Source organism: Diceros bicornis, assembly GCF_020826845.1.
Source record: "Diceros bicornis minor isolate mBicDic1 chromosome 37 unlocalized genomic scaffold, mDicBic1.mat.cur SUPER_37_unloc_1, whole genome shotgun sequence".
Classification (NCBI taxonomy): Eukaryota; Metazoa; Chordata; class Mammalia; order Perissodactyla; family Rhinocerotidae; genus Diceros; species Diceros bicornis.
Window position 1 is genome coordinate 82,789 of NW_026690914.1, and position 27,596 is coordinate 110,384.

Sequence of the window (27,596 nt, forward strand, 5' to 3'; positions counted from 1 at the left end):
CCCAAGGACCATGCCAAACCCCTGCCCCACTCAGAGCTCTTAGCCTGCAGTGCCCCTCCCCCGAGCCCCCATCCAGGATGGGCTCACCTCTGTGCTGGGATCACAGGCAAACTCCTCAGGCTCCTGTGATAGCAGAGGCTTTAGAGGCAGATTGACCTGGCGTCAAACCCACACCTGGGTCACCTCACAGCCCTGTGGCAGGCAAGTTCATGTGGTGTCTTCTCGGAGACTCAGTTTCCTCCATGAAAAATGGGGTCAGTGACTCTGACCTCAGGAGGGTGTGTTGGGATTCAAGCAGGGAGAAGAAGGTGCCCAAAGTGCTTGGACTCAGGAGGTCGCCTGGCTGGAGGAGACCCAACGCAGGACAAGGCCTCGATGGTCAATGCTGGGCTCAATGCTGGTGAAAATCAAGGATTTCTAGTCCCCTGGTCACGTCTGGACTTGGTCACTTAGAGCAGAGTGACCTTGAATGCTGGGACCACTGGTCATCTGTAAAATGGTGTGCAATCACTCAGCACCCAGGGGGCTCCCTAATAACAGTAACTCCCTCCACTAGTTGCCCAGCTGGGCTCCCTTCAGCTCCTCCTACACCCACCAGGGCTGCAGGCGGGGACTGGCTGGACCTCATGTGGCAGGCAGGGGTGTAGAGGAGGAGGGAAAAAGGTGGCCTGGCCTTCTCCCTGCCCAGGGTCTGTGTCCACCACTGTCTTCGTGTCCTTAGGACCAGCCATGCATGGAGCTGGAACCTGGGATGCAATCTGTGGACCAGGACAGTGAGGTCGGTGTATATTTAGTGACCCTCACGTCCCCAGATGTCCAACCTACCAACTGTGCACCGTGTGGCCCACCTGGCTTGTGTGGCGTGTTCCCGGGACGTAGGGGATGTGAGGGTCACTGAGCAGTTGGCTGGGGGAGGGGACAGACGAAAGCAACCACGTCAGGGGACCGTTGTGTTACACGTGTGTGCTGCAGGCTGTGTCACCCAGAAGTGCTGTCTGCAGGGTCCCTCTGTGTGCCTGACCATGGACAGGAGGCCTGGTTGCCCCACAGGAGAGAGGCCTGTGAGACCATGAGGGTATCCCTGCCACACTCATGCGGGCAGAGATCCCGGGACATGTCCATGTTCATTGGGGCTGATATTGCTCTGTGTCCAACCCTCAGAGGACAGTTGGGAAACTGAAGCCAGGAGAAGCAGGGACAGGCAGAGAGAGAGACAGAGACAGAGAGATAGAATGAACACAGGAGAGACAGAACCAGGCAGAAGTCATAGACTTTTCGTTAATCTGACCATGGAAGTGACATCCCATCACTCGGCCCTATTCTATTGGTTAGAAGCCAGCCGCAAAGTCCATTCTCATTGAGGAGCGGGGATTACATAAGATGTGTGCCTAGGAAGCGGGAACGCTGGGAGCCATTGTGGGGGCTGCCCACCACATAGGCTGAGATGAACGCCACTCAGGCACTTGGACCTGAGTCTAAACATAACAAGAGGCCCTGGAGGGTTGCCAGCCAGAAGGAGATGATGTCTGAACCTCATTTCATTTCAACCCTCCCTAGGGACACTGGGAAACAGGCAAAAGGGGAAGTAGCTCTCCCAGGCGCCCAGCAGACCCAAGCCTCTTTGCGTTGTATTCTCTGCCACAGCCAGCCCTTTCTGTAATCCTTGCACTGCCAAGTCTGTGCAGGAGCTACGTGTGGGAGCAGCCCACGGGATTCACAGACTCTGAAGGGATCTCTAGGTCTATACACCTGATGACATCCCTAGGAAGTAGATGCTAGAATGACCCCCACTACACAGGCAGGGACACAGGGAAGGCCTGAGAGGCACAGCGTTGTCCAGGGTGACATGACTGGCAAGAAGCAGGAGCGGGACTGCATTCAACTCTGTGTCCTCAAAGATGGGGCCCCGGTTGCGTCCAGACCTCCCGAGAGGCTGTGGGGTGGACTGTGTTGGTGTGACTGTGTCTGGACAGGGTGCGGACATGGAGAGTGAGCAGTCAGCAGCCCCGGGGGCCCTTAGGGAGGTCTTGTGTGAGGAGGAAGCTTAGGTAAGGGGATCCCAGGAAGTGACCTCACAGAGCCCAACAGAACTTGGAACCCTGGTAACTAGGCACCCACATCCTAAACACAGCCCCCAAGCGAGCTCACTTGTCTAGCACTTGTCTAGAAGAAACAACATGTTTGGTTGTTGCTTCCCGATGCCTAGGGGCCGGAATCCCAGGAAAGCTCCTAAAGACCGATGCAGATGCTGGTGCCCCTCTCATGGCCGACGGCTCTGGCCGTTTACCCGGAGGGATGGAAAGGTAACACCGGAGGCCCAGGGAAGGCCATTCCAAACCAGGCTACCACTGTGGTCCCATCTGGGCAGCCCTACATCCCCTCCCCATGTGTGCCTGGAAAGGCGGGTTCATGTGGGTGGACCACAGTGAGCAGGATTAGTCGGTGAGGTGTTAGAAGCCTGGGGGGGGGGTCGGTCATTTTCAAAGCCCAGGTCAAGGCCGGCTGGGTGAGACGTGGAGTGCTGGGGTGGCACCTTTCTGCCTGATGTTTATCCCAAGCCCCTGAGGTGTAGGTCTTTCCTCAGGGGTGGAATAATGTGCAGACACAGGTGTGTGCCTGATCTGGGAGAATTAGTTCCAGAGGGCAGAAGCTGCAGCAAGGACAGCTGGGCAGGGCTCTGATGCCTCTGGGACGGAGCCAGTCACTGTCTTTGCAGAGCTCCAGACAGGAGATCAGCATGGAGCTGGTGGAAGGGGATATTCCATCCATCTCCATGATGGAGGCACCGGTGTCCCACATGACTGAATCAACAGCTAACAGGAGAGGGTCAGCAGTGACAGTGATAAAACCTTCAGAGCCACCAGAGGACCCAGCCTCAATCCCGGGAGAACAATCATATCCACCATGTTCTGCAGCAGACCAGGAGGCAGCTGAGTCCCCACACTCCGTGCAGGGAGCGCCATCCCCTGCACAGGCTCCTGCAGGAGAACGGGAGGCAACTGAGGCCCCAGCGTCCCTGCAGGGAGAGCCATCCCCTGCACAGCCTCCTGAGGGGGATGAGGAGGCAGCTGAGATCCCTGCCTCTGTGCTGGGACAGACATCTCCCGCACAGCCACCTGCAGGACTCCAAGAGGCAGCTGAGGCCTCAGCATCCAAGCAGGGAGAGCCATCCCCTGCACAGGCTCCAGCAGAACAGGAGGCAGCTGAGGCCCCAGCCTCCGTGCAGGGAGAGCCATCCCCTGCACAGGCTCCTGCAGGAGAACAGGAGGCAGCTGAGGCCCCAACCTCCGTGCAGGGAGATCCATCACCTGCACAGTCTCCACAGGGGACCAGGAGGCAGCTGAGGCCCCAGTCTCTGTGCAGGGAGAGCTATCCCCTGCAAAGGCTCCTGCAGGAGAACAGGAGGCAACTGAGGCCCCAACCTCCGTGCAGGGAGAGCCATCCCCTGCACAGGCTCCTGCAGGAGAACAGGATGCAGGTGAGGACCTAGCCTCCGTGCAGGAAGAGCCATCCACTGCACAGGGTCTGTCAGGAGAACGAGAGGCAGCTGAGGCCCCAGCCTCCTTGCAGGGAGAGCCATCCCCTGCACAGGCTCCTGCAGGAGAACAGGAGGCAACTGAGGGCCCAGCCTCAGTGTAGGGAGAGCCATCCCTTGCACAGGCGCCTGCAGGAGACAGGGAGGCAGCTGAGGCCAATCTCTGCTGCCTGGGAGAGCTTGCTCGGGACCCTCCCTCATTAGCACCTCCAGTCCCACCTGGTCCACCTATTCCCTTACCACAAATTTCCTTCCCCACCCTCCTAATTGTGTTTCTCCATTTCTTGGTTTCTTTCATTGATTTTTTTTATTGTTTATATCTTGATTATTTAAAATAAATTTCACTTTGGTCTTTTAACACTTTAATGTTTTTCATTTTAAATTGTACACTTCATGAGCATTAAGTACATTCACCATGCTGTGCAGCCATCATCGCTGTATGGGTTTAGAATATTTCATTCTCCAAAAGAACACCCTGTTCTAAAAGCACTCACTCCCACTTTCTCCCTCAGGCCCTGGCAAGCCCTAATCTGTTTTCTGTCACTGTTTTTTTTTTTTTTTTTTTAAATCTGTTCAGGATGTTTCCTATAAGTGAAATCATGCCATAGGTGGCCATGTGTTTTCTGCCCATTTATTTTCACACGGCCTGATAGGTTTTCCTTTTCAGTTTTTATTTGAAATAGAATTTCTCTAATTTGATAGGAAAATCCCAGATGGAGTCTAGATTTGATGTATCAAAGAAAGCCCTTTTGGTAAATATGTGTATAATCTTGGGGTACAGACTGCTGTTCTAAGTGGGACACCAGAGCCAGAAGCCACACATGAAACGCGTTGCTCTTCTTGCGGCCAAAACAAAAACAAGAAAGGGTAGAAAGCTGTAAAGACAAACCACAAACTGGAAAGTATTCCTCATAACACAAGGCCAGGGAAAGGTTACGCATCCTTGGGGTCCAAAAAAATGCTCGAAAGTCAGAGTTTTAAAAAGAGATAAAGAGCAAACACATTGAACGCCAACGAGACGTGATACACAGGGGCAGCATGTGTCAGAGATGCTCGAGCTCCCCGAGGAGGAGATGCGCACATGGAGACACTGTGGAGAGGGCACTGGGCCCCATCAGATGGGCTGGGTTCCAGTGTGGTGACGACCAGCCCTGCTGACAATGTGAGGAAGCAGAGGCCACAGTAGACCCCTAGTGACAAGTGTGAAAGGACACTCCTCTCTGGAGACCAGCCTGCAGGACACATCGCAGTCCCCCGGGGCACGCCTGTGCTGGCGGTGCTGATCCCAGGACTTCATCCCACAGAAATTCCTGCCCAACTTTTCAAAGATGTATTTTCCAGACTATTCATCACAGCACTGGTTTCAATAGCAAGCAATTGGAAGGAACGCTACTGTCCATGGCGAGGCGATGTGATCCATCTGTCCCATCTGTAAGACCACGTATATGTGATATCAGCCGGGAGACACGCATCTACGAAAATGAATCTGTGTGTGAGAGAGAGACAGAGATAGACAGACAGAAAAAGAGAGACAGAGCCAGAGAGATACACACCAAATCGTCCACGAGGTTCACCTCTGGGGATGGGAATTGCCACTCGCTTCTGTTCTCCTTTAGGGGCCTGCGTGATGTTTCAACTTGATAGAATGTGCCTCTATTACTCTTACAATTCTAACAAGTTTGAAATCACATGGTTAGTGTTCTCCATTTATCACTCATCTTTGGACTGAAGTACATTATTTAGTTTTTCTTTGTAAAGATTTTTATTACAAAGACAATGAACGTTTATTAGAGTAAAAGAATGAATTCTAAGGGAATTAAGAATTAAGTGGAAATTGAGGAGTGCCCTTAATAGGCAGTGTTCACCGTTTCAGTCCTTTGTCTTTGTATGCACGTGTGTGTGCACGTGGGAACATGTGCCCATTCAGCTGTGTGCATCTGTATGCACATGGGTATGTCTATGTGCAAGCGTGTGTGGGTGTGCACTTGCGGCTATCGTGTGGGAAGGACTGCAGGGAGTGTGCTCTTCTGGAACCTGATTTCCCCAGGGCTAAACCCTGGCCAGTCAATCCTCTTCCTCCTCTGCATCGGCCTCAGAATTTCCTAAGAGCCTCTGCTGGGCAACACGGATCATTTCTGATTTTTCACTCCCGTCATCGTGCTGAAAGGAACACCCGCATCCATAAATCTCTACTTCTTTAGGACCGATCCCTAGAGGTGGAGATTCTGGCTCATAATGTAAATGTGATGTTAAGGTGTTGGTCACAGTCTCTGACACCCAAGGTCTCCTTCTATGCTGTGATCTTGTTTGGGAACAGGGAGTCCAGAGACCCTGAATCAGAGACCTGAGGCAGGGAGGGAGAAGGAGGAGCAGCTAGGATGCAGGGGATGAAGCTACCTGGGGTGACCTGCCCAGCTGGAAGGCCCCACTCCTGTTGCTTCTGTCCCTACCACTCCCCTCACCCCTGGCCCCGCCCCTACCACACCTGACTCTGCTTTGGCCTTGCCCATGCCCCTCCTGCTCCCTAACTCACCTGAGCTGAGCAGCTTGGGCTGCCATCCAGGACAGATGATGATGAGGGTCTGGACCCTCCTGCCTGCTCCCTCTCCCTCCAAGCAGAGAGCCCCATCCTCAGTAGGGAAAGGACATCTAGGGCAGTGCAGTGAGTCACAGGGACCTCCTTGAACATGCTCCCTCCACGGGGAGTTCTCAGTTGCAACAGCAGGACCCACTTGAGCTTGTGTGAGCAGAATTGACTTTGACAAGACACAGTGGAGGTGTCATAGAAGGTGCCAGAGGGTCAGAACAAGGGGTTGGAGGCTTTGGAGAAGGTCATTGTGCCCAAAGCACACCTCAGGGTCATCCAGGAGTGATGGCTGCCTCAGGCACTGTGACAGCCCCAGCCCACATATCCAGCACATTCAGCCTCTGCGATGGAGGAGCCCTGCTCTGTGGGGATGAGGGAGAGAGCCCTGGTGACCTCGGAGAGGCACTGCCATTGGAGCCTCGGTTTCCTCACCTGTGAAGTGGGGTGGCAGCTGACCTTTCATGGTGGTGTCAGACAAGTTCGCTGAGGCTGCACCTGGAGTGCCCTGCACCTTCTCAGAGCTCAACAGCTACTAGCTCTAATGAAGAGAAATCACGGGACGAGAGATGGGGCTGGGTCCTGGATCCCCACCTGGCTGGCTGACTGCCGTGGGACGAGATGGGGTGGAGAAAGGCGTTCCAGAGGAACAGCGGAGTCAGAGCGAGTAGGGTATGCCTGGTGGGAGATCAGAGTGGGCAGAGGCGAAGGGCCCCAGGGGGCTCTCAGTGGGGTGACATCAGCAGGAACAGCTCACGGTGATGAGCACTTACCGGGGCCTCTGTTCTCCTCTTGAGCTATCTCCTTGAATCCTCCCCACAACTCCTTGGGGGAGGAGCAATTATTGTCTTCATTTCACTGATGAGGAAACTGAGGCTCAAAGAGACTTGCCCCCTCTGTGCCCTGCAGAGTGGCAGAGCCAGGATTTGAATCCAGTGCCTCTTAGACCCCATGGGGCCTGCCTGAGAAGGGCTCCCCCATGCTGAGGGAGGGACCTCTTTTCCTTAAAGTTCTGAGAACTTTTGGTCCTAATGCCCAGAGAGACCTCACTCTGTGCGGCGATAGGCTGGTCCCTGGTACTGGGAGAGCCCACAGCAAACACGACTGGCAATTCTCCGGCCACCATCCCCAGCCCCAAGCAGATGGAGTGACCCTGTGCCTTTAGTTCAGTGATGGCTGGAGGCCAGAAGGGTGCAGGCCCCAGGGAGACAAGGACCCCTGAGCCTGAGGAGGCCACAGCACAGGACAGTGGTTTGGAATGATCCCAGGTCAGAGAAACAGGGGTCCTAGTCACTACCCAGCCTCTTTCTAGCTGGTGATGCAGGTGAGGCTCTCAGCCTCAGTTTCCCCATCTGTACAATGAGGAAATAACTTGGTCTACTGATGGGCTGTTGGGAGACTTCCCTGAGGAATGGCTTGAGCATCTCTAACCTGGTGCCTGGAGTGTGTTGAGAGCCCCTTGCCAGGCTGTCACAGTGGTCTTCCAGGGCGCAGGGTCTGGAAAGTCCCTCCTCAGGTTCCCTTCCTGCTGCCCTGCTCCCGGGAACATTCAGCATTGTTTGAGGAGGAGCTGAAGAAGATCCAGGACCACACTGTGTTGCAGGTGATGGAGGCTCAACACTGGAAGGACAGCTGGACATGCTCCATGCCACCGTCCAGGACTTGTGCTGTGACCCCCTGTGAGCCCGCCACAGATAAAGGCTCGTCCTTTGTGGATCGAGCTTCTGTGGTTTATTCACTTCTTGCTTCATTCACCCAGTCATTCCTTCACTCATTCCCTCACTCACTCACTCCTCACTCATGTACTCCTTCATGCATTCGTTCATTGTTTCACTCACTCATTCAGCCAATATGCGCTGGTCCCTGCCATGGGCCGAGCACTGTAACTTCACCAGTATGACCCGACGTGGTCCCTGCCCACCTGGAGCTCACATCCACTGTGTGACCTGAGAGAGGGCTGTCCCTCGTGTTAGCAGGGGTGATGAGCACCAGGAATCCACTTCTGAAAGTAGAGGCCACCCATGCAAAGAGAAGAACGGAGAAAACCCGTGCTTGGCACTTCATCGACAAAAAAAAATAATTAAAAATTAAGGAAAATAAAGATAGCCTATATTTAACAAAATGTGGGTTCTAATCACAAGTGTGCACTCATTCCTACAACCAATGAGAGTAATGCAGAGTGGACTGGGTATTTGTAACACATTTTTCTGGCCAATAATAGCATTTCAGTAAACATGTTCCAGGGCCTCACGATTTTCCTAAGGCCTCTGTGATCCTCCAACACTTAAATCTTTCTCCTTGGAAGCCTCTGTCCTGTCACCCTCCTTGTCGAATGGCTCTTCCACTGTGCGGGGGCCTACCCTGCACGGCCACACTCGTCAGTGACTCTCCACGTTGACTGGACAGGCTGCCCGCGTTCTTCCCTCAGCCTCACGAGCTCCTGTTTCTTTGGAAAGGTTGGTGTTTTCACTGGGTGATCACCTGGCATCCTTCTTTGCAGCGGTTTGCATCTTCCCACGCTGTGTCTCCTCTGATGACCCCGGGAGGCAGGCCTTTTGTCTCCATCTTACAGGTGAGGAAGTTCAAGTACAGAAGACTGGACGACCTGCTGCAAGTTACAGCCAGAGTGGAGTCTCGGCAGGGTTTGGGCTCCCAAAGTAGACAAGGATGTAGGGCAAGTGGTTTGTTTCCATGTGATGGAGGAGGCCCGAGGGAGGCCATGGGGAAGGGAGCTTGGAGGAGGAGCGCCAGTGCGGGGCCTGACGAGGGAGCACTGAGGTGAGCATCCATCCTAGTCCTGTTGGGAGACGAGATCCCACCCGGACTGGCTCTGTCCCCGTGGGTGGAGGGTTTACCCCGGGTCATGAAGGTTTCTGTGCTACAGGCTGGCACAGGCTTGCAGGAGAGGAAGCTCCGGGTACAGGAGAGAGCCCTCAGGCAGAGAGTGGATGCAGGTGCTCCAGGGGGACACTCTGGGCCTGCTGGGTACTGGCTCCCAGGGACTGCAGGGACTCAAGTGGGTTGAGGGAACTGAAGGGGAGCAGCAGCAATGTGTGCAGCCGGGGTCTGCACACATGTGTCTCCCTTATGCCCACAGAAAGGCTGCTCTGCATGGCATTTCTCCTCCCAGATGCGTAATTGGCCCAAACCACCCCACCACTCCACACTCCCAATTCCTTTCCACTCATCTCAGGTTATTAGAAATTCAGAATATTTTAGTTGGTGTTGGAGCCCAGAGACTTTTGTTTGTCCTGCCCATGTTGTAACATTACTGGCTTTTTCAAGATCTCAGGGCTTTGACTCCAAAACAGCAAGATGCTGAGGATCCCAGAGAGCTTTCTGGAAGCAAGACTTTATGCTTTGCAATACTGCTATCCCACCAGCTCTTCTCAAAATCCCTCCAGGACACAGACTCAAAATCTTGGGTCCTCAGATTGCTGAAAGGACCCGCCTTCAGAAAGTGATCGGGGTGGGGCGGCAGGACACACCGAATAGTGGAGTGAGGACTTCAGCAAATCCTCTTCCCAGAAAGCAAAGATCACATTGGACACGCTGTCAGAAAACAACCCGGTCAGGCCACTGGGAAGAGGCCAAAGAAATACAACCAACTGAGGAGCATTTGAAGCTGAGGGAACAGTGAGAGTTGTGGCGTTTTTGCCCAGGGCAGGTCCCGTCCTCACACCCTCAGTGTGACAGCCCTGTGAGCGGAGCAAGCCTGAAGGGGGGTGGCTTCACTGTCAGAGGTTGTCCACTTGATGTCGCCATGGGTGGGCAAAGCCCGGCCCCTAAGCATTTCTGGAAACAGTAGCCATCTCAGTGGCAAGCTGACGTGGAAGGTCAACTTTGTAGCCGCCTGAGGTTGGATCTAGAACAGAGCAATGAATCAGCCAGCAAGGTGAGAAGGACAACCACACAATGAGATAGACACAGTGGCCTTTATGGGATGCACATAACCCCGGGGGTATGAAAGCTTGTGTGCTTGTGCAGGCCTGTGCCCAATCAGGAGAGACCAGGCAGATGGGGATTGTGGGGACGCTTAGAGACCTGCCACCAGCCTCGGCCCTGCCCCCAGGGGCTGCTGCCTCCCAGGAAGTCCAAGTTGACCGACAGGACAATGCCCAGCCATGTGGAAGGTCCCTGTCCACTCTGGGGATCCCATGGAGAGAGGCCTTCCCACCTGGAAACTTCTCCCTAGGTCTTCTTCAGAGGCTGAACGAGGGGCTCTCAGAGCAGAGAAGATGGTGAGCAGTGAGGAGAGGCTCCTGAGGAGTCGGCCCTCCTGGGGAAGGAAGCAAATGAGCTGGGAGGGTGGAGTGGTCCCTGCTTGCTCTGATCTCAGCCCCTTCAGTGTACATCTCCCTCCTAGAGGAGACAGGAGCCCAGGGAACCCGGGAGAGCACACGTCTCTCTTGTTGGTCCCCAAGGAGAAACACTCCCTGGGAAGAGGATCTGAGCTCAACACAGGATGAGCCCAGGTAGAAAGGGAGCCTTTCACCACCAGGACCCTCGAGTCAAGGTCAGCGTGCTCCTGCAGGGATGATCTCCCTGCCTGTTCTACACGTCCCTGTGGACCACTGACTGCTTAGGGACTGGCTTCTGACCAGCAGACCCAGCACAAATGACAGGATGTCCCTTACCAGATTCCATCACTGAGGCCATCGTTCCCTCTCACTTGCTCTGTTGTGTTTCCTCTTCCCTCTCCTCTTGTTTCCCTGTCTCAGTCTGTCTTACCCTGGACCTGGGGACACACATGGACGTGCTGAGCTCCCTTATGCAGAGGCCCACACAGGAGAGAACCGAGGGAGAGCCCTGGCCAACAGACAGAAAGGAGCTCTGCTCTCAGTCCAGCTGATCCTGACCACGCCCATGGTAGTTAGCTTGACAGCACATCTCACCCTGGTCCAGCCTCAGTGGAGGCCACAGCCCCAACCTGGATGACGCCATAAGCAGAGGTTCCAGCTCAGTTGTGCAGGATTTCTGGTCCACAGAGATGGAGAGAGAGGGAATATTTGTGGTTTAAAGATGCAGGGTGGGGAGCAGAGTTAGTTGTCAGAGAGAAGCAGACACCTCACACCATCTCCCAGTTCCCGGGTCTGGCCTGCCCCCTCCCTCCTCTCCCCTCCAGGCTCTCTGCAGCCACAGTGCCCACCTCTCTAACCTCCTCTGGCCAAACTCATTTCTGCCTGCGTGTCTCCGCACCAGCAGTGCCCTCTCCTTGGCACGCTGATCACAGGTGAGTGCAGGGCTAGCTCCTCCTGTTATTCTGGTCACAGCAAATGTCACCTCAGTCAGGCCTTTCAGACCCTCCTACCCAGTAAGACCCCAGCCCTCCCTGCAGGACTCTCTTTATTTTCATTCCAGTTCATGCTCTTCTCTTTCACGTGTCTCTGATTTTGTGTTTTCGTCCATCTCTCTGCAGACTGAGCTCTTGGTGGGCAGGGACTGCTGGGTAGATTTCAGCACTACCCTTGGCCCCACCAGGGCTCCTGGCCCAGGGTGAGGGCTTGGCACATAGCTGCTGAATGAACAAATAGGGGCATCTTGGATCCCTCCTTCCTGCTTTTGACCTGCTCCAACGGTGGAGATGAACGCTAGTAATAGGAGGTGCAAATGTCTCCTGAGGTAGGGGAGGGTTGGCATGACTTCTGCATGACTCCTGCTTTCTCCAGTTGCTCCAGCAAAGCTCAGTGGGCACCACGGACATAGGAGGCTGCCACCTGATGGCCAGCACAGGAACTGCAGCCTCAGGCCAGGACACCACAACACCAGACAGGCATCTATTTCCTCTGGAGAAATGCCTATCCAAATGCATTGCCCATTTTTCATTGGGCCATGTGTATTTTTATTGTTGAGAAGTAAGACTATATTATATATTCTTAATAGTAGATCCTTATCAGACATGTAACGATTTGCAAATATATTCTCCCCTTTCGTGATCTGTCTTTTCACATACTTGATAGCGTCTTTCGATGCACTCAAGTATTCCTTTTGGTGAAGTTTAAGTGATCTGTTTTCCCTTTGGTTCCCTACACTTTGGGTACCACACGTAAGAAATGATTGCCTAATCCAGGGCCATGTTTTCTTCTAAGAGCTTTATAGTTTTAGGTCTTACATTTACATCTTTGATTGTAAGAAGATGTAACATTTTTGTATGCGGTGTGAGGTAGGGGTTCACCTTTATTATTTCACATGTGGATCTCCAGTTGTCCCAGCACTACTTGTTGAAAGATTATACCTTCCTCATTGTCTTGGCATCTAAACTAATTCTAGAATCTGTCATTGTTGGTGGTAGTTTAACTTTCAATTGCTTAAAAGTTTTCTTTACACGAAGGTTGTTTTTTTCTGCCCTTGTGGACTTTCACCCACTGCATATGTACACTGGTCATTAGTGAAACAATCATATCACGTATTTTGACCAGCTTTTTCTTTGTTTGTGTTGGAATGTAAGTCCATACTCTGTTACTCCCTGATGGCTGGGTACACCACATTGCATCATTGTTCTGGCCTGGATTATTGCAGTAGCCGTCTAACTTTTCTCTGCCTCTATATTGGCCTCCCCCAATCTATCCTCAAGGCAGCAATTGGAGTGACCCTTTAAAACCAATAATCACACGCTGACATTGTAAAATCTCTCCAGGGGTTCTCCATTTCTCTCAGGGTCAAAGTTGAAGTCCTTATGATGGACTATAAGCCCAACACAATCGGTCCCATCCTCTCTCTGACATCATCTTTGGCCAGTCGTCCCCTGTATCATTTGCTCCAGTCCCTCTGCCCTCCACTGTGCTCCTGGTACATGCCAGGCACTCTCCTACCTGAAGACTTGCACTGTTTGTTCCTTCCACTTGGAGTCCTCCTCCACATGATGATTTCATGCCTCATTTTCTACACTATCTTTAATTCTGTGTTCAAATGTCATCTTGGTGATGCTGTATTGATCATGTCATTTAAAATACAAACTACCCCCTTGCCCTGACGCTCCCTATCCAACTTGTTCCCCTTTGATTTTTCCCCTTATCACTAAAACCCTATAAAATAATATATAATTATGAGAATCAGTGTTCAATCAGGACAAGGAAACCGATCAATAGATTGAACAGGGATAGTTTATAGAATGAACAATTAACTATAAATGTTCAAAGAGAACTATAGAGAATAGCCCAGAATTACAGTAGAGTAGTTAAGAAAGAAACAAATTTGGGAGGAGACCCCCTCGCCAAGGCTGTGTTCAGGCCTTGTTGGAGAAGGAATGATCACAGCACAGGGATGGTGGAGAAGACCGTCATGCTTCCCAAGGCCAGTACTGGTCCCTGGTCAGGGCAGAGCTCAGCAGGTAGGAAACGGCAGGCTGAGACTGGCAAATAGGAAAGCCTGTGCCCTCCCAGGGGCAGGTGGGCTGAGGCTGGGATGCTATAGGATTCACTGGGATTCCACTTGTGGGGGTGCTGCTGAATCTCCCTAGGAAGCCATCCAAGGAGATCCACTGAACCCAACATGGATCACCCACTGTGCATGAGTCCCTGTGGACATCCCTGAATTGTGCCATGGCTGCTTGTACCGCAGGAGAAAGAAAAAGGAAAGAATGGAAGCACCCCGGAATTAGGAAGGAAGGCCCTTTGTCCTAAACCTTCTCTAACAAAGCTTAAGCCCTGCCAGGTGCAAAAGAGACATGCCTATTGGGTTCAGCTCCATTATTGCAGAACAGACAATGGAGGGCAACACACTGATGTTGTTATACAGAGGCAATCCATTGATAAGTGGCACCATAATTCCCTTATTATTTTGTTTATTTTCTGTATTCTATGCTTTTACTTCCAACTTGCCTCTATCAAAGTAAGATTTTGAATACAGCATATGGTTGTATCAAGGTTTCTAATCCACTCTGCCAATCCCTGTCTTCTAATTTTTCTATTTAGTCCATTTATATTTGATATAATTATTAATATGTTAGGGCTCGTATGAGTTTCCTTGGGCTGCTGTACCTAAGTGTCACAAACCAGCTGACTAAAACACAGACTTTCATTCTCCCAGAGTCCTAGAAGCAGAAGTCTGTGATCAAGTGAGATGGGGAAGGCAGAATATCCAATAAAGAGTATGTTATTGAGAAGGTCACCATCAGGGCAAGTCAGACTCAGTCTTCCTGAAGACCCTCCATTAAAGAGGGTGGAACCATCTCAGACTGCCCGATGGAGAACAAAAAGCTTACGACATTTAGCCCATCAGTTACCATCTCTAGTGACATGGTGTGTGAATTCATCTGCACATCTGGTTTCACCACGTGTGTCAGGGGAAGCAGAGAAGAACAGAGGGTGCTGGCACTGAGGTGGGAAGCTGGGAACCTGTCAGTGTGTAGGAACTGCAGCTGCAGTTGGGCTGAGGGGGTGGGTCATCAGCTCTGTCAACCACAGTCCACCCCTTGCACTGCACTGATGTGCTCGTGTTCCAAATCCAAGCCGTTCTGGCAAATTCTGGAACTGAGGCTTCAGGGTGGGAGCTGACCATGATCTCTAAAATAATGAAAATAGACGGTTAGTGGAACAAGCTACAGTCCCCATTTTCCAGTTGGTCTTGCGGCCTTAATCGGTATTCACGTTGACATCTCTCCTACCCCTTCCACATGCCCCTCAGTCCCAGCCAGCATGCCCTCTAGACTTGGTGTTTGTTTGGTGGGGCCATCAAGACCATCTTGCCCCCAAATGCCAAGGAAAGCCCAGACTTTGTCCCCTTTAGTGAGGCACCTGAGAAGTAGCAGCACTGAGAAGCTGAGACCACTCTGAGATTCAAAGGACAAGTTGCGAGAAGTGTCAGCACAAGTGGTGAGAGCTAGAGCTGTGGAGTAGGGGCAGTCCTCATGGTGTGGCTGGTGTGAGGGTCTCCCATCAGAAAGGGATGCAGCCATCCAAAGAAATGCCTCAGAGCATGGGGTTCAGGGGCAGGGATAGCTCACTTCTCCTGCCCCGGTGTCTCCCAGTGGTGTCTACCACCAGTTGAACACATCCAGTATCCAAAGGGAACACCGTTGGAGAACTCTGTAGAGTTCACCTGCTGGGGCACAGGGCAAGATGGTGGATGATGGGCAGCCCCTGGAGAGTTCCAATCGCACCAAGTATAGGGTTCACAGGGTCGCCTGGACTCTCAATGATCTCTGCATGTCTTCCACCATCTTTTTCGAGGAACGAACCATATTGGCCAATGTCACAAGGTGCTTCTTTCAGTGACTCCATATAATAAGAGAAATACCAGGTCTCGGCGGTACAGTCAACAAGAACAGGGACAGGAAGAGCTCTCACACTGATACAGAGACTCCAACAGGTTTACTAATCTTTGGTCCTAAAGTACACTGGCCTCGCCCTGTCCCACTCCCAGGAGGGCAGGCTCTCTTCTCAGCAGCATCTTCCGAGCTGGGAGTTAATCACTGGGTCATGCCCGCACCCTCAGTGCAATCCCCCAGGGCTTATTAGGGAGCACTCATGATGATTATTCAGGGAGTATTTGGGGATGAGCGACATACGGTGGTGTCCAATCCCGGGCCAGAGAGGCACAAAGGTGCGCTTGTGTGGCCCAGCCCCTGCGTATAGGCTCTGGGTCAGCTGTGGGTCTCAGGGAAGATGATTCAAGCCCAGGAACTACAGGGTCAGGGAGGGAGAAGGCCAAGTTCTCGCTCAGGGGGCAGCAGGGCTGAGGCCAGCAGAGCCTGGTGCCCAGAGACGCTCAGCCATGAACTCTGAGCACAGCCCTGCACGTGGCCTCTTTGTGCCTCACTCGGCCCATTTATCCAAAGGGAATGAGATTTGAGGCCTGTCTTGAGGGGCACGGGGGGGTCAAGTCTGAGAAGGGAGGTGAAAGCGCTCTGGGGAGTCGGGGTTCTGCAAGAATGGAAGTTAAGGCAGTTGCACAAGTGTGGGCTTGGACAGGCTCTGATGGAACCTGGTCCCGGGCCGCACTCCAGGCAGAAGGAGGGGAGGAGCCCTCGTTCACGGAGCCTTGTACCTGCCAAGGGAGTGGGCTTCACACGTCGTCCCAGCAGAGCCTCACGGAGATCAAAGCAATAGAAGTTGTGGGTCCCCTGTCAGAGAGGAATGCTCTGAGGCTCCGAGAGACTCAGTAACTGGTTTACTCCTGGGGGAACAGAGGTCTGAGAGCACCGAGCATGTGGGAGGAGCTCCCCATACAGCCGCATCGCCCTTGTGAGACAGGAATCAAGCCTCTACCTTTGGGGAACTTAAATTCTAACAGGGGAGGCGGGCAGTGAACAGGCATGTGAAGAAATGAGCAGCCAATCCAGAGAGTAACGAGTGCTCCCTGGGAAACACAGCCGGGCCCCGGGGTCCAGAATGAAGGGGTAGGGTAGCCATAGTGCTCCCTCCTGTGGCCTGGGGAGGCCCCTCTGAGGAGGTGATATTTCAACTCATCCCGAGTCCTAAAAGAGTGCCCCCACCCCAGGAAGATCTGAGTGAGCATCCCAGTCCCTGGAGGAGCAAATGCAGGGGTCCCAGGGTGGTGAGAGCCTGGGCTCTGGGGAGCCTGTGGGACTCGGCTGATCGCATGCCGTGTCTCTTTGGTTCTAAAGCTCAGTCCCTCTCCCCTCAGCAGCTGGCGGGGGCCCATGTCCAGAGAACTGGCTGAGGGTCTAGTCCTGGGCTCCTGGGAGGAGCAGGGGTGGGAGGGAGGGAAGCAAGACCTTGGCCTTCCCTCTGTGACTGTAGTGCAGACACGCACACCTGCCCATTCTGATAACATCCTCCTCCAGATGGCTCACCTGGAGTGAGCGCCCTTGGAGGTGCAAATGGGATGGCAGGATTAGTCTTATTATGTCGTTGGCACTTAACTGTCACTCGTCGGGTTCCAACAATCATGACAGTCCACCTTCCCTGATGCAGGACTGGCCAGGATGCTGGGTGGGAGGGGTGTGGTCTGTGCCAAGTATTCACGGGCAGGAGCCGAGCTGGGTATAAAGGGCAACCCTGTGAGGGGCCCGCACAGCCTCCTCCAGACGCCCAGTGACCTGCTGGCGGCTGTTAGCGCAGAGCCCTGGAGGTGAAGGTTCTGTTCTTGCCCACCACCCTCGGCCTGATCACGGCCCTGCAGACCCAGGACCCCCTGTTCTTCCCCTTGGTGAGACAGGGTATGAGCCTGGGGAGGGGCGGGGAGGATGGGTGTAAGGGAACGATGGTGACTGGCTGTGGGTGCGCAGTGACCAGGGGCCTTGTCCTAGGAGGTGTCATTCAGGGTCAAAGTTCTGACCCTGTGCTCCCTGCAGACAGTGGTCAGAGGGGGCAGGAGGGCTCTGTTCTTTTGTTTTCAGATAGGGCAGCTCCTTGGGCCCAGAGGCTGAAGCAGGGGAGCAGGTTCAGCTCAGGGACTGTTGAACTGACCTCCTGGGGACCCCAAAGGCACTGAGGGTCCTGTGAAGTGTGGACTCATAGGGAGCTGTGGCCTGGTCCCAGCAGAGACGAGATTCATGGGGTCTCAGACAGCCCTGCCTCTGTTCAGGGCTGGGAGCCCTGAGTGCTGGGCTTGTTCTGACCGATCCCTGGGGTGCGGATGTGTGGAACCAAGCCGGCCTGTGGAGGACTGCAGCCGGGGTGCTGGGGATGTCTGGGGATGGCTGCAGCCTGTGCACTGGGGAGGCAGGCAGGGGGGTGAGGAGGAGAATCTGGGCCGTGCCCTTGCTGGGCTCACGGCCCCCACCCTGCTCAGATCACAGGGACATGGTATGTGAAGGCCATGGTGGTTGACAAGGACCTACCTAAGGAGAAGAGGCCCAGGAATGTGTCCCCTTTGATGGTTACTGTCCTGGATGGTGGAGACGTGGAGGCCATTTTCATCTTCATGTGAGTGTCCCTCCTCCTAGGGTCCAGCTCTCTCCTCCTTCTCCCCCTCCCCAGGCTGTGGGGTGGCCCAGAGCAGCCCCTCCTTGTGCCTCTTCCCATCCCAGTTTGGCATGTGGTTAAAATGAATGTCCCCCGACCTTGAAGGGACAGAGTCCCAGGCTGTTTGGGGTGACAGTGGAATTTGTGGGGACACCAGGGCAGAAGCCCATGTGCCAGGTGAGCTCAGGTTGGCTCAAGTATGTTTCTCGAGTGCAGCTTCTCCTGCCTCCTGTTTCCCAGGAAGGGGGACCAGTGCCACGAAGGTGGAACTGAGAGGCACCAAATGTTCCCTAATGTGGTCTCGAATATTTTCTCCAGGAATGAAGACACTCAAGACCCATTATCTCTCTGTCTGTCTACAGATGGGGGCAAGAGGCATATGGACACCCGGGAGCTGTCAGTGAAGGACCACCACATCTTTTACTGTGAGGGCCAGCTTCAAGGGAAACTGATTTGCATGGGAAAACTCATGGGTAACAGGCTGCTGTCCGGGTCCTCTGAGATCCACCTCTCCTGACCCAGCCCCACCGTCTCCGCTTCCAGAAGCCAGTAGAACTGGTTTCAGCCCTGGATCTGGGAAATATGAACTCCCTGTGGCTGTCTTTCTGGGCCTGGCATGGTTTGCTGTCCTGGGGAGGCCAGTCTGTGCTCCCTCCGTGACCTGACCACTCACAAGGGGGATGGGGCCACAGCTATAAAGTGCGACTTCCTGGGGCCTGGCGGTGAGGCCAGGTCGGCGTGGGGGAGTGTGCTGTTGCTGAGAGAGGCCTTCTCGGGGCAGTGACCCTCCAGGGTGGGGGGAAGTGCAAGATTTCTCTGGCCAGAGGGTAGGACGGTTCCTTCAGGTCACGAGGTTCTTTCAGGTCAGAGGTGTGCAGGTCGGCTTTGGGAGTGGGCCCGGGACCCCAGGGGCTTTCAGTGGCTCTGAGTATCCCCATGGCTATCCCCCTTCCTGGCGACCTGTCGGCTGGGTGGTGGCTTGTCTACTCTGTGCCAGTTTTGCACCCACCTTCAGGCTGAGCCCTCCACTCCCGGCCTCTGCTGCTCCAGGGCAAAGCCCCGCAAGTGCTGGGAAGGGCCATCTCCTCCTGGAGTCTGATTCCTGACAGCCCGGGCTAACCTGATCACCTCACCTGCAGGCAGAAATCCCGACTTGAATCTGGAAGCCCTGAAGAAATTCCTGCCACACAGGGATTGCCACAGAACAGCTTCAAGCCTGTCCAGTTGGGTAAGTGGACAATTCTGCCCATGTTCCCTGGGTCCACTCTGCATTCCCCTCTGTCCCCAGTGTGCCTCCATGTGTTTCCTCCAGGTTCCTCACGTCACACTGTCTCTCTCGTGTCCCTCCGTGTCCCCCATGACCCTCCTGCCTCCTCGCCTATCCCCTCCATGGGGGAGACATCAGCACTGTGACATGGCACAGGGATGTCAGGGCCCCACTCTGGGTCTTCACTGTCGGTGTCTGAGCTGCGGCAGTGATGAGGTCTGTGTCCTTGTACAGGGCATCTTCTCACTCCTGAATTCACCTTGGTTTCTACAGAAAGCTGCATTCCTGAAGGTGATTATGGTAAGTGACCCTTAAAGCAAACAAGAGTCCTGGGTTCAGTGGGATGTCAAGAGCCCCGGGGCCCCCCAAGCTGCCGACAGGAGGGACCTCTGTCTGATTTGTCTGCTCTGAGATTCCCTCTGGGACTGGATCCTCACTTGGGATGTCTGTCCCCGAGCATCATTCCCGGGGCATTTAGGGACTCCCTTCTTTTCTCTAAATGTCTGTGTAACTCAGGAACAACGGGTGAGGGCCTGTCCCCTACCATACCGATGCACCTGGTAGTAGTGGGATCCTGAGAGCTTTGCACCTGATTCCCTTGGCAACCCGACACCTGCCCCCACCCTGCAGCCCTGAGAGCCCCATGTCTGTCCCTTCCACCTCCCCCTGTCCTGGACTCACCCACCCTCCCTCCTTTCTAGGGCGGGGGGCATCAGAGCTCCACAGCAGCCCCAGGGCGGCACCATCAGAACTCTCTTTCCTGAAGGACATGGACAGAGCTCCTGCCTCTGGGGCCTGGGCTGCTCTCCCCTCCTGCCACCCCCACTGCCCTTCCTCTCCCAGCCCTGGATCGACCTTCCTGGTTCCACGTAAAGAGTTTCGGCAATTCCTGGTGACTCTGCCTGTCTGTGGGGTACCACGGGTGGGCTGGGGATGAGGAGGACATGGGCAAGCCAGTGTAGGCAGGATGGTTGGACCCAACAATGCCCTGATTCTCCTTGGTGGGTGGCGCAGTCCAACAAGCATGAGGGTGTGGATGGAGGAGAGCGGGCTGCAGCTCCAGCTGAGGGTCTTCTGGGGGGCTTTCTGCAGGTCTGACAGCCAGGAAGCTCAGGTTCTGGGTGGTCGCATGGTTGGGGAGAGATGATGTGAAGCTAACAGGGTCAGCTCCAGCCCCAAGGTGGGGACACGTGTGCAGGTGAGGATCACCTGGCCCCTGGTTCCCGACTGGCTGGAGGTGGTGGCAGGAGTGAGGGGGAGGCTTTCTTCGAGGGCACAGGCAGGAGGCCATGCTTCCCCAGGTCACCAGGATGAAGACTGAATCCCAATGACATTCTTCACGGAAATAGAGCATAGAATCCTAAAATATAAGGAACAACAAAAGACCCCAAATAGCCAAAGCAATCCTGAGGAAAAAAAGAACAAACAAACAAAGCTGGAGGTATCACAATCCCTCACTTCAAAATATACTACAAAGCTACAGTAATCAAAACAGCAGAAAAACAGACACACAAATCAATAGAACAAAATTGAAAGCACAGATAAAAAACCACACATCTATGGACCTCTAACCTTTTACAAAGGAGACAACAACATATAATAGAGAAAAGAAAGTCTCTTCAATAAAAGGTGTTCCGGCCCGGCCCGGTAGCGCAGCGGTTAAGTGCGCGTGCTCCACTGCGGTGGCCCGGGGTTCGGATCCCAGGCATGCACCAATGCACTGCTTGTCAAGCCACGCTGTGGCGGCGTCCCATATAAAGTAGAGGAAGATGGGCACAGATGTTAGCCCAGGGGCGATATTCCTCAGCAAAAAGAGGAGGATTGGCATCGGATGTTAGCTCAGGGCTGGTCTGAGTCACAAAAATAAATGAATGAATGAATGAATGAATGAATGAATAAATAAATAAATAAATAAAAGGTGCTGGGAAAACTGGGCAGCCATGTGCAAAGGAATGAAAGCAGACCATTATCTTGTACCACACACAAAAATTAACTCAAAATGGATTAAAGCCTTGAATGTAAGAGCAGAAACCATAAAACTCTTAGAAGAAAATACAGGCAGTACACTCTCTGACATCAGTCTTAGCAGTATCTTTTTGAATACCATGTCTACTCAGGCAAGGGAAACAAAAGAAAAAATAAACAAATGGGACTACATCCAACTAAAAAGCTTCTGCAAGGCAAAGGGAACCACGAACAAAATGAAAAGACAGCCCACCAATGGGGAGAAAATATCTGCAAATCACGTATCAGACAAGGAATTAATTTCTAAAATATATAAAGAACTCATATAACGCAACAACAAAAAACCAAGCCACCCGATTAAAAAATGGGCAGAGGACATGAACAGACATTTTTCCAAAGAAGATATACAGAGGGCCAACAGGCACATGAAAAGATGTTCACCACCACTAATTATTAGGGAAATGCAAATCAAAACTACAATGAGATATCACCTCACATCCGTCAGAATGGCTATAAATAACAAGACAAGAAATAACAAATGTTGGAGAGGATGTGGAGAAGAGGGAACCCTCGTACACTGCTGGTGGGAATGCAAACCGGTGCAGCCACTACGGAAAACAGTATGGAGATTTCTCAAAAAATTAAAAATAGAAATACCATATGATCCAGCTATCCCACTACTGGGTATTTATCCAAAGAACAGGAAATCAACAATTCAAACAGATTTATGCATCCCTATGTTCGTCATAGCATTATTCACAATAACCAAGATGTGGAAGCAACCCAAGTGCCCATCAATGGATGAATGGATAAAGAAGATGTGCTATATATATATAGATAATGCAATACTACTCAGCCATATAAAAGAGAAAATTGTGCCATTTGTGACAACACGGATGGGCCCTGAGGCTATTATGTTAAGCGAAATAAGCCAGACAGGGAAAGACAAACTCTGTATGATTTCACTCATGTGTGGAAGATAAATACATGGAGAAGGAGAACAGACCAGTGGTTGCCAGAGAGGAAGGGGGTGGGGAGAGGGCAAAAGGGGGAAAGGTGCACCAATGTATGGCAACAGATAAAAACTAGACTATTGGTGGTGAACACGATGCAGCGGATATAGAAACTGAGATGTAATAAAATATGCCTGAAATTTATACCATGTTATAAACCAATATGACCTCAATAAAATAATTGAGAGAAGAAAAAAACTGACATAGTAATGAAATTAGCACACTGAAATTGCCAATACTCATTGCTAGTGGGGATATGATTCAAGCTGTACTTCTATCCATTGCTGCTGGCAGTATAAACTGGTAAAACTTCTGGAAAGAAATTTAACAATATATTCCGACAACAATAAAAATATCCTAATCTTTTGACACACTTTTTGGATTTATCCTAGAGCAATAATCCAAATGAAAGAAAAAGTTACGTATGCACACGAGACAAATGTCATAATATCTCCAATGGCCACTGCACCCAGCCCCCCAAAGAAGTATGCCAGCTGACAACAGGGTAACGCTTAAGTAATTATTTAATAAAATAACTAAAAGAGTAATTAATTATGGTAAATTAAATTGATGCTCTGTCATACAAATTTTAAAAACTGTAACTGTGATAGTTGTACCAACATGGAAAAAAGTTTCGTGGAAATGGAAATGATAAAACAAGCATATAAAACGACACTTACGCTGTGATTACAGTATAAATGATGTGCACATCTGAACGAGGACTGGAAGAAAACACTAGACAATGAACAAAGATGATGTCATGTGCTGGTAGGATTACTGAGGATTTACACAAGATCCAATCTTATTTTGAATGGCCCTCCCTCAGACAAATATCAGACACAAAAAGGTTAAATATACAAGCTTGAGAAAGTTTCTCAATCATTCCTCCCTGCACTAATCACATTCTTCTCAAATCAGTGAAAATCAAGCTCCTTTTAGGGGACACTTGTTTTATCTTTGAAAGCCTCACACAGTTTCCTGTCTCTGCTGAGAGAAAGGCTCACAGCTCCTCTGCTGAGGAGTGGCTCTAATCCTCCACCCAATCCTTTATCCGTTCCTTTCCATGGGAGCCAGGGCCGAGGGAACTGGGAAGGGACAAACAGAACAGTGGCCCCAGGAAGTGATAAGAGAGGTAAGAGTCAAATGAAGGCAGGTGGTTTTAGCCCATGAGAGCCCCACCGCTGACAGCTCCATACTGCACCATCCCAAGGGGGTGTAAGATCCATTACCTGTTTGCCCAGCTGCGCCCCATCCACCAGAATAGACTTCTCCTTTATCCGTTAGGAACAGACTATGGTCCTGAACACCGGCGACCTATCAGATGAACAGAGGGAAGGCTGAGGAGAAGAAATCCTTGGAAGCCCAGTGTCCCGCTCGAGGGACCCAAAGCACGGGAGCATTCCCTACCGCCCCTGAGCCCCGAGGGGGCCGGGCCCAGGCAGGCTCCACACGGCCTCCACTTCTTATTCTTTCTCACTCCACTGCAGCCTGGTTTCTGCCTGCCCCTCCACTGACGCAGCTCTTGCTAAAGGAAAGGGCCAGATGTCCTGAGGAGAAGACCCAAGAGCTCCTCCATCCCAGTCCATCCCTGTGGAACCACTCCCTCCTCCACAAGCCTTTCTCTTCCCCATCCCTCTCTTCTGCCTCTCCAGTAGCTTCCAATCTTGTTCCTTAGCTCAGGCCTACTGCTTACCCTTCAGTGTTGGAATCCTTCTCCAAGGTCTGTCTTCTGCCCTCTTCTCTCTTCCTCTTCACGCTCCCCTGGGAGGCTGCATCCATTTCCAAGGCTTTCCTTGTCACCTCTACACTGCTATCTCCACTCCCAACAACTCTACTGAGTTCCAGACCTGGTTTTCTAACTGTCTAATGAAAAGCACCGTTTACTAAATGCTTATTATGCCAGGCATTGTGCTAAGTCAATAACCAAGAACACCTACGAAGAAACTGAATCTCAGAGAAGGTTGGTAACTTGCCCAAAGTCATCCAGTTAATATGTGGGGAAGCAGGGACTTGAACTCGCATCCATGGGACGTTCAAATCTGTGCAAGAAGCACTACACTCTACAGCAAACTTAAAAGCAAATTCAGTCTCTACCTCCTCCTCGCGTCTCCCTCCCACTCTACCCAAGCCTGCCCCTCCTCTAGGACTCCCGCATCTGGGTTGAGAACATCAGCAGCCACTCGTTTGCCAGTGGAGTCAGGCTCCACTCCCTCTAGCTCACTCCCTGGACCTCTTATCAAGCCCCAAATCTGGTCAATCCTCTTTACATGTCTCTCCACATGTCCCTTCTCCCCACGCCTTCCCAAGTGGCCTTCATCACCTCCTCCCCCAACCCTAGAAAACCCTGCATCGCTCACTCTCCACCTGTCTTCCAGCCTATGCCACAGCAGTCCCCTGTAAGTATGCCAAACTCCAGCCACCCCGCATGCTCTCAGCAGTTAAAGTCTCCACCAGTCCCCTCCCCTCTGCCATGAAACCTTTCCCACCCTCCATCCCAGGCCTATCTGGTAGATTCCTCTGCCACCTCCTCCACAATGCCTTCTCTCCCTTCCATTCCACCCCACGGACTTAACAATTCCCCTTTTGGTACTCTTATAGCACTTTCTAGATGCATTCACTTACGTATTTAAGTATTGATTATAGCTATCTACCATGTGCCAGGCACTGCCCCTGGGGTGGGAATAAATGGTGAGCAAGATAAAGGCAGCCTGGAACACACACAGTGCCGGGACACACTCGGGTACAGTTAGTTTTTTATCCTGTCTTTCCCACAACAGTGTTATCCCCCCAAACATTATCAAACTTCATACCCCATGATCTATGATACATCCTGGCCTATAGAAAGCAGGTAATAATTTTTATAAAACATCTTATTAATTCATAAAATCCCTCTAACAAATTTGCCATCACCCCAGCCAAATTTCACGCTTTTAGAAGTGCCCCAGGAGGCAGAATGAGTGGCTCTCAGCCCAAGCCTTTTACCTGGACCACCTGTCCACTGACGTCCTGCCTTCTATGGACTTTGTGACTTTCGCTAATGACTGAGGGCAATCTGGGTAGAAGCAAGACATATGGTCATAGTAAGCACTGTGGGGTTCTGGCCTCTCCTCTGTCACCCCTAACTGGTGGTCCCCCACACACATAATAACTATCAGGGAAACTCTCAAGGTCAAATAGCAGGCAGAGGTAGACCCAGGTGGGAAAGTTAACACAAAACAAACAAAATGGTTTGGTGATTTTAATATGCTGCCAGAGTTGAGACTGGTATTTAGACCCACCAGCATAATGCGAAGACCTAGAGAGAAATTTTTTTAAAGACAAACAGACATAGAACTGAAACAGAGGAATTTTTGAAGTTAATCAATTTGGTTAAAAATAAAGAGTGAATCCAAAGAAAGTCCAGGTATCCCAATCAATGCTCATGCACCTGCCCTCGCACCAGGCTGATGCTCCCCCTGCGATGGAACAACACTCTCCACAGCTCTCTGGGAAGCGCTCACTGCTCCTCTCAGGCATGAGGAACCTTGCTTGGTACTGCTCTGTGGCTCTATCACACAGTAATCACTCCGGAGATGTTTAATGCTCAACACAACTTGGGGAGGGGTAGTCCTTGTGGGAACTCACCTGTAAAGTTCATTTTCCACCACCTTCCTTCCACATTGTCCATAATAGCCATTTGCCAGGCTGAAGACTAAAGAATACCACCACTAATAAAATCAGTTCTACAGGTGTGTGGAACCCAAGAATGTCAGGACTGGAAGGGGGTCTGGAAAGTGGTCCTAGTCCAACTGCTCACCCAACTGCCACTGGGTTTCCTTCTCCAATATTCCCAGCCAGTGCAGGCACACTTCCAGGCATACTGGGGTGCAGACCTGCTGCAACACACTGGGCCACCTGTACTTTCCCTCTGCTTCCCCTCTGAGCCCTCGTTCTGCCTCTCAGGAATTCCATAAGTGGCGAGTACCTCCTGTGAAAGGCCTCAGCACCCCCATTCCTTGGACTTGTCAAAGGGCAGCCCTCGAGGCCAAGTCCCCTCTGGAAAGAGTTCCTAAACACCACCTTGGCCTTTTCCTACAAAGCACCCCTAGCCAGAAAATGAAATGTGAAAAATTTAGTCGAGGTGGCTTTCCCTGGGATAACCACATTTTGGCGACGATCAGGGTCACCAAGGAGCCTGGACTCTGAAACCCCCTCTCTTGGAGGAAGCCTTAGCAAACAGCCTTCTCTCAGTACAATAGAAAAAGCCGTCTACATACGCAGCCTGGCTCAGTGACTTCACGGCAAAGGGAGGCCTTGATGAGGCTGCCTGGTGTGTGCTGTCGTGTTTATAAATACCTGAGATTTCCCAAGAACCACAGAGTGCAGAAACAGAAGAGAGTCAGCAAGGTCTGCCCAACACAGCTCTCTTGAGCCATCCTACTGATTTGCCCCGGGAAATTCCAACAGCTTCACAAATCACATGTGGCTCAATCAAATGGTCAACTTCAGGCCCAATGGCAAGAAAGTGGTCCCCCCACCCTCCACCAATCTCCAACAGGTCAATTCACCTCCTTCACCGTCTGTCAGGACGAGAGAGTGGGCTCTGGCACAGGAGACTTGTACACCTGTGTCTCCTGAGGTCTATCCAGAGGCAGTGGGACAGGTGAGAGCTCTAAAACACACTCGTCTCCCCTCGCTCAAATGAACACAACCGGGGTCAGTGCACTGACGCAGAGTCAGAGCATTTCTAACATGAGCGATCACTGCCCCATCCTCACGTTGTTACGCAGCGAGATTGGAAAGACTTACTCAAGGTACATAAGTTAGTGGCAGAGTGAGGAGCAGTCCCCAACTCCAACCCACTGCACCACATTGCCTCCATGACACACTGGGTTAGGGAAAAGCATCCTTAGTATTTAAAGAAAACTCTTCACGTGTCATTTCACACCATTTGAATTCTTCAGGAAAGTAAAAGCAATAGTCACTTCCTGCAATAGCCACTAGGATTTCTCAGTAAGGTGAAGAACAGGATCTATATTATACGACAGCACTTAGAATAAAAGGAGGTAAAAAGAATACACACATGCATTTGCTTGCACATGCATTAAATCCCTTCGGAAGGATGAACTGGAAACTGTTAACACAGGTTGTCTACAGGCAGAGAAACCATGGTGCTGGGAAGACAGAGGTGGAAAACAGAGTCTTCATCATATGTTCTACTGCGCCTCTAGGATTCTGAATTATGCAAACATGGTATCTATTCATAATAGAAAATTTTAATTTTTACATAAGCAAGTAAGGGGGAAAGATGTTTAGAAGTCACTCTAAAGAAACTTATTATTCTTTACAATCCTACCGAGGAAGCCAGATGGTCTATGTAGGG